The sequence below is a fragment of the Pimephales promelas genome, chromosome 3 (genome assembly GCF_988280905.1).
Source record: "Pimephales promelas chromosome 3, fPimPro1.hap1.1, whole genome shotgun sequence".
NCBI lineage: Eukaryota > Metazoa > Chordata > Actinopteri > Cypriniformes > Leuciscidae > Pimephales > Pimephales promelas.
In genome coordinates, this window is record NC_142771.1 from 35,242,903 (window position 1) to 35,258,893 (window position 15,991).

The 15,991-nt window shown below is 38.8% G+C and overlaps 1 pseudogene across 1 annotated transcript; it reads left to right on the forward strand.

Moving 5' to 3' along the window:
• The first annotated feature begins 1,739 nt into the window (after window positions 1–1,739).
• On the forward strand, window positions 1,740–14,337 carry LOC148982063 (butyrophilin subfamily 1 member A1-like; annotated as a pseudogene). Its single transcript, XR_016155187.1, has 7 exons — window positions 1,740–1,916; window positions 2,322–2,381; window positions 2,501–2,848; window positions 2,944–3,231; window positions 3,413–3,511; window positions 10,278–10,322; window positions 13,056–14,337. The product of XR_016155187.1 is annotated as a butyrophilin subfamily 1 member A1-like (transcript).
• The last annotated feature ends 1,654 nt before the right edge of the window (window positions 14,338–15,991 follow it).

The window sequence follows — 15,991 nt, forward strand, 5'->3', positions numbered from 1 at the left end:
ATTAACTGCAGTTTTCATTAGGCTTGGGAATCAGTTCCAGGGTTCCAGGAGTATAATAAGGAGCTTAAATAATTGTTACTACTATTAAATGTCATCTTGTTGGTGTGTTTGGTGCAAGAATTGATGAAAATTGAATATGCTGTATCTGGAACTTTTATTTCTAGAAAATATTCACATTATTAAAATCGCACTGTAATGTCACTCTTTACATTGTCGTGGTCTCGGCGCTGACTCGGCAGAACTGCGGATCATACACACAAGTCTTGTACAGGACCATATAGGCATCTGAATTATATGCCCTCAGTTTCTATTTACGATCGGTTTCTCTATAAGGTAGGTAGAAGTCAGGCCACTCAACCGAGGTAACGTACGTTAATCCTGTCAGATCATCCATGCATTGAATGAGCGTGTAGGCGGCTACGGGTCGGCCAATCTGGTTCTGTACGTTACAAATAACGTTTGGAAATAACAATCGCAGTCCTGAACACTGAGTGACCTTACACATTAAGATAATATCGTATTTTCTCCAGTCATTGTTAAAAAACAAGCTAACAATCCTTGCTAACTAGTGAAGCGGCCAGAGGGATCGTTCTGCCTCCGCCTAAGCTCCGCCCATAAAAAAACGTCACCATGTTTACAACTGTAAAAGGGCTATACAAAATAACGGCAAAACTAACGTCCGTACACAGCCGAAATGCGTAAATAACTTAAGAAATCACTTAAAACATGTCAAGTAATTATATGTCCACCCTGCCTGCCATAGAGCGTGAAAGATACATACACAAACTTAATTTGGTCAATTTAAAAACATGTCCCTTTATTCTCCCAGCGTCAAATTGGTGTAACAACCCCACCCAGTGGCCAGAGGTGTCTTACCCGGACATTTCCTTGTACCATTTACTTGTATACATTTACTTGTATTATTTTTCTCCATATAGTGGATTTCAGTGGGGTCCAACTGTTAAAGGCCCAAATTGTCGTTTCAATACAGCTTCATAACAAGGCTATACACACAAACCCAGATGAAGAATAAGTGTAGATGGTGAATTGTGGAGTTGTTTAATACTCCTTTGCTGAGATCTTCAGATATTTAATGTCTGATAATAATAATAATAATGATAATAATTTTGGAAACTATTGTGCATAAGCAGAGATATTAAAGATACACAGTCATTTATATGTTGTGTTGTAAATGACGCCTAATGGCATGAATCATCGTCAGTGACATCATGCAACAACCATTGTAGAAATGCTCTGTTGTAGTAAGTCATGATTTTTTTTAAATAAAAATAATTAGTCCACTGATCTGAGTCAATGTGGGAGGACATGATTTTAAACAAAACTTTTTCAATGAGATAAGTGACTTGTGTTCACCTCTAAGCTTTTTTTAATGTGATGAGAAAGACTGATGAACCACTGCAATGAATACACTAAACTTCTGTGACAATTCGCAAACTATTACTTCAGATCGATTAATTTTGATGAATGTCTAAAATTTTCATACTTTGTCTCCTTTGTTTTTCTATTATAGAAACTTATTTAAAATTTACATTAAATGTTACATATGAGATTTATATTATAATGATGTTTTTTATTTCAAGAATAAATTTTATAAGTTATAAAACTGTCTTTGCAAATGTATTTCTGGGATGTTTCTTGCGAATGCATATATTGTTTCATCATTCACATTTTTGTTTGATTCCATGTCTGCCGTATTTCCGCATCAGAATAAAGTGTCAGTTACAGAAGAAACTACAGCAGGTTTATCAGGCTGAATGATGGGAGGGACTGTGTCTGTTCAGACGTTACAAGAGAAATAAACCATTCAGGAAGAATCTCCTTATGATCGTACTAAACTTTCACATCGACACAATTTATTAAGACACTCTTGAGACACTGAGAATGTTGAGTTGAAGGTAAGTCATGGAAGAATCTGAAACACGTTTACCTGAAGTCTGGAACGAGTGTGAGGACAATGTTTGAGTTCAACAGGTTTAATGTATATAATACTTAGGCTAATCTTGTAAATACATGAAAGGCGTTTGAATCAAAACTATTTTGCATTTTTGAAAATGATATCCTGATTAAATGCGTTTATTATTTGCACTACATGTAGATACACGTTGTGTATTTTTATCTTGTTTTGTCTTGCCCCGCTTAACCGGTTTTCTTTGAACAGAAAGTGATTGTAAATGTGAATCTCGCTTTTGGACAGAAGGTTAAGTGCAAGTGTTATTCTGCGGCATAAAGCATGTATGCTGACAAACTTTTCTGAAATGTTTCCTCTTTTTTCATATTTTCTTTTAGCATCCGTGTCTCAGAGATGAAGTTCATTTGTTTGACTCTCCTGCTTGTCATTGGAATTACAGATTCAAGATCAGGTAATTCAATCATCATTGTGAATAATATACTTTTGAACAATACTGTTTGTCTGGAACAACACTATAGGGTAAAAACCTTGAGGATGTGTAGTTCAGATCTGCTCTTTCTCTTGTAACAGAGCAGTTTGAAGTACCTGCAGATCCTGTATTTGCTGTCGCTGGTGAAGATGTGATTCTGCCCTGTTCAGTCAATCCCAGCATCAGTGTTGTGGACATGAGAGTGGAGTGGTTTAGACCTGATCTGAATAACTCACAGCTAGTGCATCTCTATGATGATCATGAAGACGGAAACACAAGTCAGATTCAGTCCTACAGAGGGAGAACAAAACTGATCCATCAAGAACTACAGAGAGGAGACGCATCACTCAAACTCTCAACAGTCCGAGTCTCTGATGAAGGAGTTTATAAGTGTTTTATTCAGTCCCAATCCTTGATTCATGACGCCACTGTTGATGTCAGAGTTGAAGGTGAGGAAACCAGTGAGAACTAGCATGCTCTTTTCACAGAACAAACTAACTCAAAAAAGCCAGAATAACAACATCATGTTCTTGTTGATCTGCAGCTGTGGGACGTCCTCCAGTGATCACTGTAGATGGGTTTGATGGTTCAGGAGGGCTTCATCTACAGTGTGAATCTGAAGGTTGGTATCCTGAACCCAATCTTGAGTGGCTGGACAGTGAAGGAGTCAGTTTGAGTTCAGAAACTACAGAGACACACAGAAACACAGACCGATTCAGTGTCAAACACACCATTATTGTTTATCACAGTGGCAAGATTCACTGCAGAGTCAAACTGAGACATCACATGCTGGAGTCACTGATCAACACCACAAGTAAGTGCTGACACTTCTGTTCTTGCACATGATATTTTTGCTGCAGTTCAAAAGAATGAATGATTATCAGCTTATTATGTAAAGCTAAAAGCAATGTCAACATTAGGTTTATAATAGAGTTGTGTATCAACATTATACAAACACCTGTAAAAAGATGTTTGATTTAAACAATGTGCTCATTTACTGTTTTGTTTTGCAGATAATTCTCGGAGGACATTGGCCATTCTGATTTCAGTTATAGTTGTGCTAATTGTGATTGCTGGAATACTGATAGCTGTGTTTGTGCATAAAAACAGAGGTAAAGTTATTTTCTTGCTATTTTATGTAAATAAATAAGTCAGACTCTGATCGTTTTTTAAACTTTTTTACTAAGTTCTATTTATGAACACCTGCATAACTTACACAGACATCAACAATCAGCTCATGAATCTCAACAATGGTGACAATCAAAAGTTTCACGTCGCAATGCATGCTGGGTGCCAGCATAGTACAAAGCTCCCAGCATGCATTGCTGCATGAATCAATTATACAGCTGTACGGTCTCACCATTTTTTGCAAAGTTTAAAAGTGTTTATAATGTAACACTTTTGATAAAGGATTGAACACTGGATGAGATCAAGAGACTCATCCAAAGTTATTGTTTCCTGCATTTTTGACTTGAGGAGACCGGGAGGATTCCAATGATACCACGCAAGGTGTGCAAACATAAAAGGAAAGCAAGTTTACATTCATATGCATGAATATAGGCATTCAGAGTGTGTCTAAAATATCTAGTGGTGGTGCTGGCGCGGTGGATAAGACACATGCCTTTGGTGTGAGAGACCCGGGTTCGAATCCACTCCGAGACATTGTCTGTTTATGTGTGTGCGTTTTAGAGAGAGCTTTCTGGCCGCCTTGCCTGGCTCTGAGGAGATAGCGATCTCTTTAGCCCTTTTCACCAAGCGCGTTGATCCCAGGAAATTGCCGGGAAATTGCCAGAACGCCTTCTGTGTGAACGCAAACACGACCCGGGATTGGGGACCTAGTAACATTGCCAGAATCAGTCCTGGAACGCGCGCTGTGTGAACAAAAGCCAGGATCAATCGCGTGACGTGTTGCTTTTAGAAGAAAGTTGTGTTCGTCATCAACAAAGAAATGTCAGCAAACTGGAACGAAGCAGAGACCAGGAGCTCCTCACTATCCGCGCTGAACCTGAGATCGTTCACCAGCTTTGTGGAACGGTATGCGCGCGTACATGTTTTCGACATGTACGTTACACATCTCATCCTGACGTCATGTGTCTTTCCGGGATCTTTACAGGTTGTGTGGGAACGCACTCACAGATCCCGGCAAATCACTGGCAGTGTGAATGAACCGAAATCAAACAATCTCGGGACAAATGCCAAGTCACTTTATCCGTGTATTTTCCAGAATATCTCTGTGTGAAAGGGGCTTTTGAGGCCTGACTCCCAGCTGTGTGTGTGTGTGTGTGTGTGTGTTACCCCTTTTCCACCAAAAAAGAACTGGTTCGGAACTGGTGCTGGTTCAAAGTTGGTTCGGAGTTGGTTCAACTTGCAAACCGCTTCAGAACCTATTTGTTTTTCCACTGACTAGAGCGCCCAGGGAACGACGTCGTTACGTCACTGTGTACGTCGCCATACGTCTTAGCTAGGAACGCTTGCAAATACAACATTACTTTGGGATCATCTCTAACTCGTATACCAAGAAAGCTTTAAAACAATTGAAATATGTAAGTCTTTTAAGCTTTTCGTTTGATATGTAATTTTTTCTGATGAGTTTTGTACCCCTGTAATTGTGTCTTTTTTTCTTTCCATTTATTTGTTCTATATTGTGACTTTTCTTTTTTGCTTATAATGTCTTCAATAAAAAAAATTACAAAAATAGAAACGCTTGCGTTAACTTCAAGCATAACAATTACAAAGGCGGACTCCATCGTGTTTCTGCAAATGTTTCTCCTGATTTGCGATCCTTTATTATGGTCAGAAAAGATGTTTAGAGCACATCTAAACCCGCCCCCAGCCCCCGGCGTAAGCATGACGTGGTAAAAGAACGGTTCTAGTCCAGCAAAGAGTTGGTGCCGCTTTGGAACCAGTTCTCCTGGCCGAGAACCGGTTCTTTGGCTGTCGAAACACAAAGAACTGGTTCGCGCGCAGGCACCGGCTCCGAACCGGCTCTCAAAATGCTTTGGTGGAAAAAGGGCTTGTGTGTTGTACACAACGTTCCTTCTTGCCAGAAAGGGGGAAGGCTTGGTTTTAACTCAGTTCGCTATGAAAGTGGCAATGAATGCCATTAGGAAGAGACTTACTGGCACTCGCTGGTGAATTACTAGCTTGGAAGTGAAAGGTTGAAAGCTTTTCAACTGTGGATTTGAATGAATTATATGTTATCAATGCTAATGTTGTCTGAATTCTGTTTTCTCTTGTCTTTATTCAGAATTTTCTTCAGCACTTGATCAACTACAGGATGAGAAGAGCAGAATACAACATGGTAAATCCGTCTTTATTAAGTTATTGATTAATTGTTTATTTAAAGTCTGATTTCAGCCATAACATATCTACCATAGACTGTAAAAAAAATATGGACGTAATGTCCGTGACGTCACCCGTAGGTTTCTGAAGAGCGTTTTTGTAGCCTAAAGTGGGCGGGGCTGACCGTCGCCATCTTGACAGCGCGTCACCTCTCGTCACAACCAGATAAAATAAAATGGGCAAAGAGGCGGGACGTGGGTTGAGCTGAGGTGCTAAAGCAATGTGCTACTGGCCTCACGCTGACTGAAGAATTAAAGCCAATAGTTAAAGTTCATGTTTTAGCCCTTCGAAATTTTATAATAGCTAAAAGACGTGACTAAAATTGAGACATTGTATCGCAGGGACGCCTCATTCACTTCCATTCGGGCACAGAAAAGTGAAAGTCAGAAAGGGAAGGGTAAACTGTTTACGTGGCTGCCTCACTGCACACGACTATAAACTGCACGCGACCAGAGCGTAATGGTGTGTTCTCACCGAACGTGAATAGAGCATCAAATACGTGTCTATCGCGTCTAGTTAGACGCTTGAACATTTTGAACCCATTCGCGCGTCCGCGTCACTCACGAATAAAAACAACAACAACACAATTTCTTTCTGGCATACATTTCCGTCATGTCTGAAATAAAAGATATTGCTGCTCTGTACTTGTTGTGGAAGTCCCAAAATGCCGAGGAAAGCCAAACGCCGACGTGTCTGGGTTCACGGCACCATCCAGAGGCGAACTCAACTCGGTGAATTTCACCGTCTTCTCCAGGAACTGCGTCTGGTTGACAGCCTGTCTCTGTACGCATACGACGTAGTATCATATATTTCAGGGTACCCACAGATGGCAACAATTAGCATCTCCTCCATTTTCGACAACAGTGATAGACCGCACGTATCGATTAGCTCTTCGTTGATTGGCTGGCGCAACAAACCGTCATGCGAATCTTCCGCTCGAGTTCAAATTTTTCAACTAGCGCTGAAGACGTTCGCGCCAAAACGCGTCGCCCAATGGTGCGTCTATTCGCGTCTTTGCATTGACTTTGTATGTAATCTACTCGCGCAAACTATTAAATTCACGTTCGGTGTGAACACACCATAAGGCCCCACAAATTACTTAAGGCCCCGCCTCCATCTCGTGTCGCGCACCAATTGGCTTTATGCCCAGCTGCACTACTTCCTGAACTTCAGCCAGCTCCTTGTTTCCTGTCGACCATTATTGGACAAACTTGATTAATTCAGGTGTGTCTGATTATTGTTGCGTGATTAGGTCAGGCACACCTGAATTAATCAATTTGTCCAATAATGGAAGACAGGAAACAAAAGAGCTGGCTGAAGTTCAGGAAGTAGTGCAGCTGTGCATAAAGTCAATTAATGTGTACAACATCCATGACAAAATGAAGCGAAACTATCCTTCTGGTCATGAAAAGAGGAAGAAGAAAAAACCATGAGAGTGAATTGCGGGAACAACAATCAGGTACTTGTGTTCTCTCCTCTCTAAGATTGATGTCAGCAAAGTTTGATGTTTTTCGGTCTTGCTATTGCTAACCTAGCTGGGCGGGCACGGCATCTCTTGCATCACTTTGTGCCTGACAAAAGTGAGAGTAAAATACAATTATTTAATATGTTTGTTTTTGATAAACGACAAAGTGCAACGGTGTTTGTTTACGGCAGCTCGGAAAACATAACCGTGTCGCGTGTGTTATTGTTACTGTATGCATACTGTATGACATAAAACTCGCATTTTTCAAGCAGAAATATGCGGAGACCTGACATACTGCACAAAAGCAAAATGTATTGACAATTTGACATTGATTGACATATGATTTATAGGGTATATTGAATTTAAAATGTTGATTAGCTGGACATACTGGTCAATATGGATGCACATCCCTCAGTAAATAATATAAATCAAGAATTGCTTCAACATGCATAATAATAAAAAAAAAAAAAAAAAAATCCTACTGATGCCGAAAATACCCTGGCTGTAGAGAGAACCAAAGTTAATCCCAAAAGCCAAAGCTCAGGGTTATACTTTATTATTTTCTTCTTATTTATGTTTACGTTAATTAATATTTTATAAAAAAAATACTCTATTCAATAAATATTGTTTGTTTGAACCTCATTCTGTTCTTTATTGTTGTGCTTATTCTTTGACTGTTTTGTTTAAGAGGATTGTATTGGAAGCAAGTGTCAGGTGTGACTGTGTGAATTTTGAATGTTGCTTAGGGCCCCAGGGGAAGGTCAGGATCGGCACTGGGTTAGCAGTCCATTCTGTTCCCAACCGTAATTCCTGTTCCCTTTACGCAATCATACTACAAATCATGCGTAGTTGCCCATAGCCTACCATCAGAACTGAATACGAGTATCACGGGGGAGTCCAAGGAAGAGAGTAGAATAAACATAAAACTTTAATAATCGAAGCTCAGGAACAGGTAGACAGACTGACAGCGTGTAAACACGAACAATATCGGACAAGGGAGTGAAGACAGGCAGGAACTAAAATACACAGTGATGGTGATTAACAAATGACAATCAGCTGTGCGGGAGGTGATTAGTGTCCATGGAAACAGATGAGGGCGGAGAACTCAGACGAGGGGCACACGTGGTAAATGAAAACACACAGAAGGTCCAAGGGTGGTGACAACGAGCAAGAAGCACAACTGAATGTACAGGAAGCCAAAAAGTAAAAAAAAAAGGATTGTGTTTTTTTCCCGAAATCTAAGCGTGTTTTTTTTTATTATTAGAAGCGAGTTTTTCAATTCAATCCAAATTATTTCTTTTCAAATACATGAACAAATAAATAATAATAATTAAAAAAAATCAGACATTATATGTTATCAATGCTAATGTTGTCTGAATTCTGTTTTCTCTTGTCTTTATTCAGAATTTTCTTCAGCACTCGATCAACTACAGGATGAGAAGAGCAGAATACAACATGGTAAATCCGTCTTTATTAAGTTATTGATTAATTGTTTATTTAAAGTCTGATTTCAGCCATAACATATCTACCATAGACTGTAAAAAAATATGGACTAGTGTCCGTGACGTCACCCGTAAGTTTCTGAAGAGCGTTTTTGTAGCCTAAAGTGGGCGGGGCTTACTGTCGCCATCTTGACCTCTCGTCACAACCAGATAAAATAAAATGGGCAAAGAGGCGGGACGTGGGTTGAGCTGAGGTGCTAAAGCAATGTGTTACTGGCCTCACGCTGATTGAAGAATTAAAGCCAATAGTTAAAGTTCATGTTTTTGCCCTTGGAAATATTATAACAGTTAAAAGACGTAACTAAAAGTGAGACAGTATCGTGATTTATTATTATTCTGTTATGAAAAATATATTATCATGCAGTATACAATATTGCTCTGAGCTTGTGCGACAGTGAGTCATGCACATGCATGTCAATCAAAAAATATGGACAAAGCGTCTGTGACGTCACCCATAGATGGGGGGTATGGGCGGCGCCATATTGGAAAATCTTGGGAAATACAAAATACAAATGTTCAGAAAGAATACAGAGGTGGTATGATGTGTTGTGTCAGATCATGGCCGAGACATCACATTCCTCTTGGAGCAGCCCGTTATCAGCTGTCAATCAAAGTTAACCGCCCTTATTTGCCATACATTTTATATCTAAATATGATCCAAACTAACAAGTCAGAAAAAAAATTCACCCCCCTCACAGTTGTCAGGCACTCGGAACCTATAAAAAAAATATAATAAAAGTCCATGGGACTAATGTGTAAAAGCAAGAATTTATGCTGTGAAAACGGACATTTTAACATGGGGTCTATGGACATTTGCCCTTTTGGGACCTGCCCCCATAGACATCATATACTGTAGGTAGACACTATATCGACCGCTACTGCCTATTGACACGGACGAGCCGTGGGGCCGCCATCTTAAACAGGTCATCCGCTCCGCTTAGTCTAATCAGCTGCTGGAATTAGCTGAGAGTGACATTAACAGACTTCAGACATAGAATAGCAGTGACACAGCAGCCGCAATCCAGTGGCTACGCCATTTATTATGCAGGCTTAATATAATTTTAAACGTATGAGTTGTAAATCACTCCCCTCACAGTTGTCTTGAAGGGCCAAATAAGTTATAAAGACCAAAACCACTTTTTGCTCCAGGCTGTAAACATATTTTTTTTTTCTGTTGTAAAGTTGGCCATTTTAACATGGGGGAGATACAGATTTGACTCCCTTTTGCAGTCAGCGGTCAGTCGATGAATTGCAGTTTAATTCACTTCTGTGTTGGTTTCAAGAGAGAGACGGGGAGGTTGCCGTTTGATATCTACTTAACAGACTGTATGCATTCATAGTTTTGTGTGTCTTGGATCCTATGAATGGTTATGTTATATGTTATGTACATTTATTCAGTCACAGATGTACTTGTGTGGTGTTAACACACACTATAAACACAACTAATGATTGTAACTTGTTTGTAATTTCAATGTCAAGTCACCTTTATTTAAATAGCTTTTTGATAAGTTTGATTCTGCTCTACAGCAGATAATGTTATTTTCTCGTCTGTTTCTGAATTTTCTTTAGAACGTGATCAACTTTTACAAAGTCAGAAGATTATTCTACCAAAAGGTAAATTTGTTTAAATGCCTTTATTAAACTATTAATTACTTTTGAATTATTTTGCAAAACAATTAATTCATACACCATGTATTTATATATGAAGAGTTCAGATGCAAAAGCCTATAAGTGCCATTTGAAATTTTCTTCTAGAATGACCATTTTTATCAAGCTTGTATATTTAAGTTCAGTAATTTCTCTTAAATGACAATTAATAGGTAATCTTCATTGCCATTTAAGTGAAATTACTGAACTTAAATATACAAGCTTGATAAAAATGATCATTTTAGAAGAAAATTTCAAATGGCACTTAGAGGCTTTTGCATCTGAACTCTTCATATGTTTGTAATTCATTATATTTTATTATAGGATATACAGTATAAACTGTGTAAAATTTTCTTGAATTTTGTTGCTCTTCAAACAGTGATTAGAATCATTGATCTCAATATTGATTTAAAGATGAATTCTGTTATTAACCCTTTATAACTTCATACTGTCTGTTTCATACTTAGCTCTCCCACATTTAAGAACACACACAGGTGAGTAAAATCTATCCATAAGTATTTAATTTAATTTCCCAATTTCATCATCATGTCAAACATTTATAAATGTATACTGTTTTTTGAGTTTTTGGTATAATGCACTGTAACAATCACATCTTAAGAATAAAGTGCAAACGAATTTTGTATTGCACATAACTAGCAACCATTCAGAGCACCCTAGCAACAAGTTCCATAGACTTCCATTCAAAGGGGATATCTTGCAATAGAAGTGTGATATAAAAACACGAGAGTGGGGAGCAAACAACCAATCACAAATCACCTTCAACACTTCCTAGCCCCGCCATAGCAACCATGGTCAAGAACCCTAGCAACCCAAACCCAAAGAGGGATATCTTGAAATCTGAATGTCATAAAAGGGATTACTTTTGGTTTATATCATTCATTCTGTCAAGCAGCCATTGGAGTTTCATCATCACTGGCAACTGCCAAGCCATTACCTGGCAACCAAACAGAGTACCTTAGCAACCACTCAAATCACCCCCCCCCCCCAACAAAAACAATGAGAATACCCACTGTAAAAAATGAAATCTTTAAAAAATGGTCAATGACTGTCAGCTATGGCTGCTAAACAAAAACTGTAAAATATAAAGTAAAATATCCTAATTTAAATAAAGTGCAACAATGATGTATTTCCTTCTAATGTGTTAGACTTTAGCTTTGCCAGTCGGTAGGTAAGAAGCCATGTTGTGGAAACACGTACTAAACACTAATAAACATGATGGCCATATTTATCACCCCCGCGGTGTATAACACAGTGGGGGATGAAATGAAGAAGTGGCTATGAGAACATATTCAATTATATTGTGTTATATGTGTATAACAATACCACAAGTGAGCCAAAGCACACCACTTAGAGAAGAACAGACATTACAAGCCCACACAAACCATGCCAATCATGCTCTTTGAGCCATTTCCAAAAGGTACACACACGTCACAGCATTACACGACTACACACATCAGTTCTTCCAAATGTGTAAACACTGTAAAGAAAGTAGGCTAGAGCACGGTGAGCATTTATGGGCCCAATCCACACCAAGCCGTGTAGTTTTGACAGTGCATTATAGCCAGTCGAAACAACACGGCTGACACTAAACTAAGGTTTCACAATACAACTACGATTCGAGGACGTGGCTTTCCGAAAATTTAACCATACAAAACAACAATTGCAGCCCGTACGGATGCAGTGTTTCTGCCTTTCTGCAGGTGGTACATGGTGAGAATACACTGTAGGACAATATAACGTTAACTAGTTTTCAGTCCATTGAGTGCAAGGATAAATTAATACCAAATACATTTCCAAATATACAAATAAAGTAAAATAAATGGTACATTATAACAGCTTATTTTGCCGTATTCGCCTCCATTTTCCTCAAATAAACAAGGAGTAAGCACCTTTAGCGACAGAAATTATTACAAATGTGTGTAAGCCCCGTAAAGTCCGCCATGCTGGTTTGTTTACATCTAGCTTCCACAATTCCGTGCGTCAGGTTGTTTGGCGTGACTGGCCTGGGATGCTACAAAGTCGTGAGTTGTGGTTTGAAGTCATGCTCAAAAACCTGGAACCACAAACTAATTATTAAAACAGGATTAAAACAACTTAAAAAGTGCTAGCATAAAGCTACCAACATGCTAATTAATGATAGCATCGCCAAGCTATGTCTTAAAATATGTTTAAAAAAATCCTAAAAAACTCCATAGTAACCATCTTTGACAACTAGGAACTGTCTAGCAACACCCTAATAACCACCATAACAACCATCTTCAATTGCACTAGAAACAACCCAGAACACCCTAGCAACCACTGATAATAGCCATGTCACTACCTTGCTATGCCCTAACAACCACTCAAATCACCCTAGCAACCACCTAGCAAAGCCCTAAAAACCAATGAGAATACCCTAGCTACCACATAGCAACTCCCCAGGACACCCTAGCAACCACCCATAATACCCCTAGCAACCACAAAGCAACCAGCTCGAGTTCCCTAGCAACCACATAGCAAAAACCCAGAACACCCTAGCAACTTCAAACCTTTTAAACTACTTCAGACTTTCTGTTTAAGTTTGCTATCAAACCTTTTAATCTAGTTAACAATCAATGCAGTACTTTTTATTGTTGTTATAAAGTGACCATGACCATCATTTACTCATCTATAAAGCAGAATTTTCAATATTTTCAGCAGTGAAAGTGACTCTGGATGCTGGTTCAGCTCATCCACGTCTCATCGTGTCTCGTGACGGGAAACAAGTGAGAGATGGATTCAGCCGGAACGCAGTGGATGATGGAGAACACAGGTTTGATGAATATCTTGGTGTTCTCGGGAAGGACGGATTCTCCTCAGGGAGTTTTTACTTTGAGGTTCAGGTGAAGGGTCAAACCGAGTGGGATTTAGGAGTGACCAGAGAATCCAGTAACAGGAATGGCAATATCGATCTGAGTCCTGATGCTGGATACTGGACTGTGAGACGGAGATTTGAGAGTTATGTAGCTCGTGAGTCTCCACGTGTCTCTCTTTCTCTGGGAGTGGAGCCTCAGAGGATCGGGGTGTTTGTGGATTATGAGGAGGGTCTCGTCTTCTTTTATGAAGTAGAGTCCATGTCTCATATCTACTCTTTCACTGGTCAGTGCTTTAATGATAAACTCTTTCCATTTGTTTGTTTGGGCCACTGGAAGAATCATAACTCCACACCACTGATTATCTGTGATATGATTATTAATGTCAGTGAATACATTTTATTTCACTTGATCAAGTGAAATAAAAGGAAATACAAAACAATCCATGTAACAGCCATAAATATGAACTATTATTCACTGATGTGGACACAGAAGTGTGTGTGAGGCGTTCACATGATCACCTGATCATCTCCACTAGATAGTGAATGAAAGTCATCATGAAGTGCTGATCGCACAGTAACTGTTCCTCCCTCAATAGTGTTTGTTGATGAATGATTGAGGAAAGCAGGAATCAAAGAACAAGCTCAAATATCAGACATGTTCATGTGTGTAACACTTTCATCACTACATCATTCCCACAATGCCATTGTGTTATTTAGATTTCATGACATGTAGAGAGCATAAAGAATTAGCCGTGTCCAAACTTCTGATCATAGTTTATCAGATTTAGGACACAGAATACTCTTTTGGATTTTGAATAAATGAGTTTAAGTATTCTTCTTTTTCATTCTTTTATTTTTAGGATGGATATCGTTCACCCAAAAAGACAATGTTCATGTCTTTCTAACCCTGTTTTTATTGTTCTGTTAAACTAAATATTGAGATGAGTCTGAGCCATTGGTTGATTTTTACAGTCAAGCTCTTAAAGGACTAAATGAGTGTCATAATAGTGTGTGTTCAGAGTTAACGGCTGTAATGGACAGATGTCATGGGATTCACATTCATGTTCAGTGTTGATGATGCAATTTAAGTTCTGTTGTTTTTGATATGGAAATAAATAAAATGAACAAGACACCCAAAATACTGTTTTTTATTTCCATTTGATAGACATGTTTATAAATCATTTTTACTTTAATTACATCTAATTTCCCTCTTTCTTTTTCTATTTTTAGCCCCCGACAGCTTTTTTGCTTTCTCCATCTTTTTCGAGTTTCAACAACTCCTGCTGCTCACTCAGCGTTCACGGCGCCCGTCCACTCGCAATATTTCCCATCTATGTCAAAATAAATTCTATGATGAATCTTATGAGGGCGCCGGTGTTCTGTCAATGTAGTATACTGTCTTTGTCAGAATAGCATATCAGAAGTTGAGTTATAGCGGGGTCTCTCAATTTAGCTTGCTTTGTCAAAACAGCATTGTTTCTGGGTTTGATAGCCCCTATAGTTTAATATATATATAAAAAAATTATAAAGGGGTATGCTGCCATTTATTTAGCTCGACAGGGAATGAACCCTTTAAAAGGTTAAAATGAAACTTTCCTCCCACTTATTTTCCATGTTTAAACTACAGTTAGCAGAAAAATAAGCATTAATCATTTAAAAGCAAAACATTAGTCTTGGTCAGATGACGCCAAATGCTAGAACCTCGAGTTAAGGCATGCAATTAGATAATGTGTATGTAATATGCAATATAATACACCAACATGTACCGCTTGTAATCTTAGGTATGCTGAAATGGTTTAAATTAAACGCATGCGTAATTCACATATTTCACTGCTGCGTTTGACCTGTGCCTGCCTGTTAGTCCTCTAAAGCCTAGTTTACACTACATAATTTTAAAACGATGAGCTGAACTGTACAGTTCACACTACATGACTTGCTCTCTGTGAAATCAGGAGTGTTCAAGTTGTTGAGCTGTTCACACCACATGACACAACGTGATTGATCCGCAACAGGAGGTAACAATGAGTTGAGACTCTGACTGTCTCCCTATGATTTTATCTTGTCTACAAACCACGTTTTATCATGAAAAATCATGCGATAAAACGAACCAGAAATGACGTGAAACAGCACGCGTGCCGAAGAAGACGAAGTACACAACACGTGAATATGGATGTCAGACAGAAACTAGTGCTACAAACTGTTTGTGCAAAAAAAGAAAAAAGATTTACCCGCTGACCTCAACCCATGCCTTGCTCTGATTGGCTGTAGCTAATGTCATCAGTGAGGTTGAGTCGTGCGACAGCTCTGGATATCTGGCATGCTAGATATTTTTCTGGGCTCGGCGACGCGTCTGTGAGGCGTCTGCGAGCGTCTTTGATGCGTTGTTGGCTCTTTCATACTAACAGATTGGCAAGCGTTCATTGCCTGCTAATCCCTCGTGATTTGCACGTGATAACACCCTAACCCAATCGGGCTTAAAATCATGTAGTGTGAACTAGGCACAAAATGTATATAACTTTTTTTTTTAATATTTAAACTTACATAACTTTTATATAAATTTAAATAACTTATATAAATTAGATTTTTTAATTTCTTTAACCATCGCTTTGGCGCCCCCATGATGCACCCACCCATGATATAGCGCATACCCACTTTTTGTGCCACTGGATATTGAGAAAAATATTCTGAAATGCAATCAAAAGATAACATTTCTGAGTGAAAGTGGTAACTTTGAAGAGCTGACGCTGAAATGAGAAGAAGAGTAAATTTTTTCATCCAACGA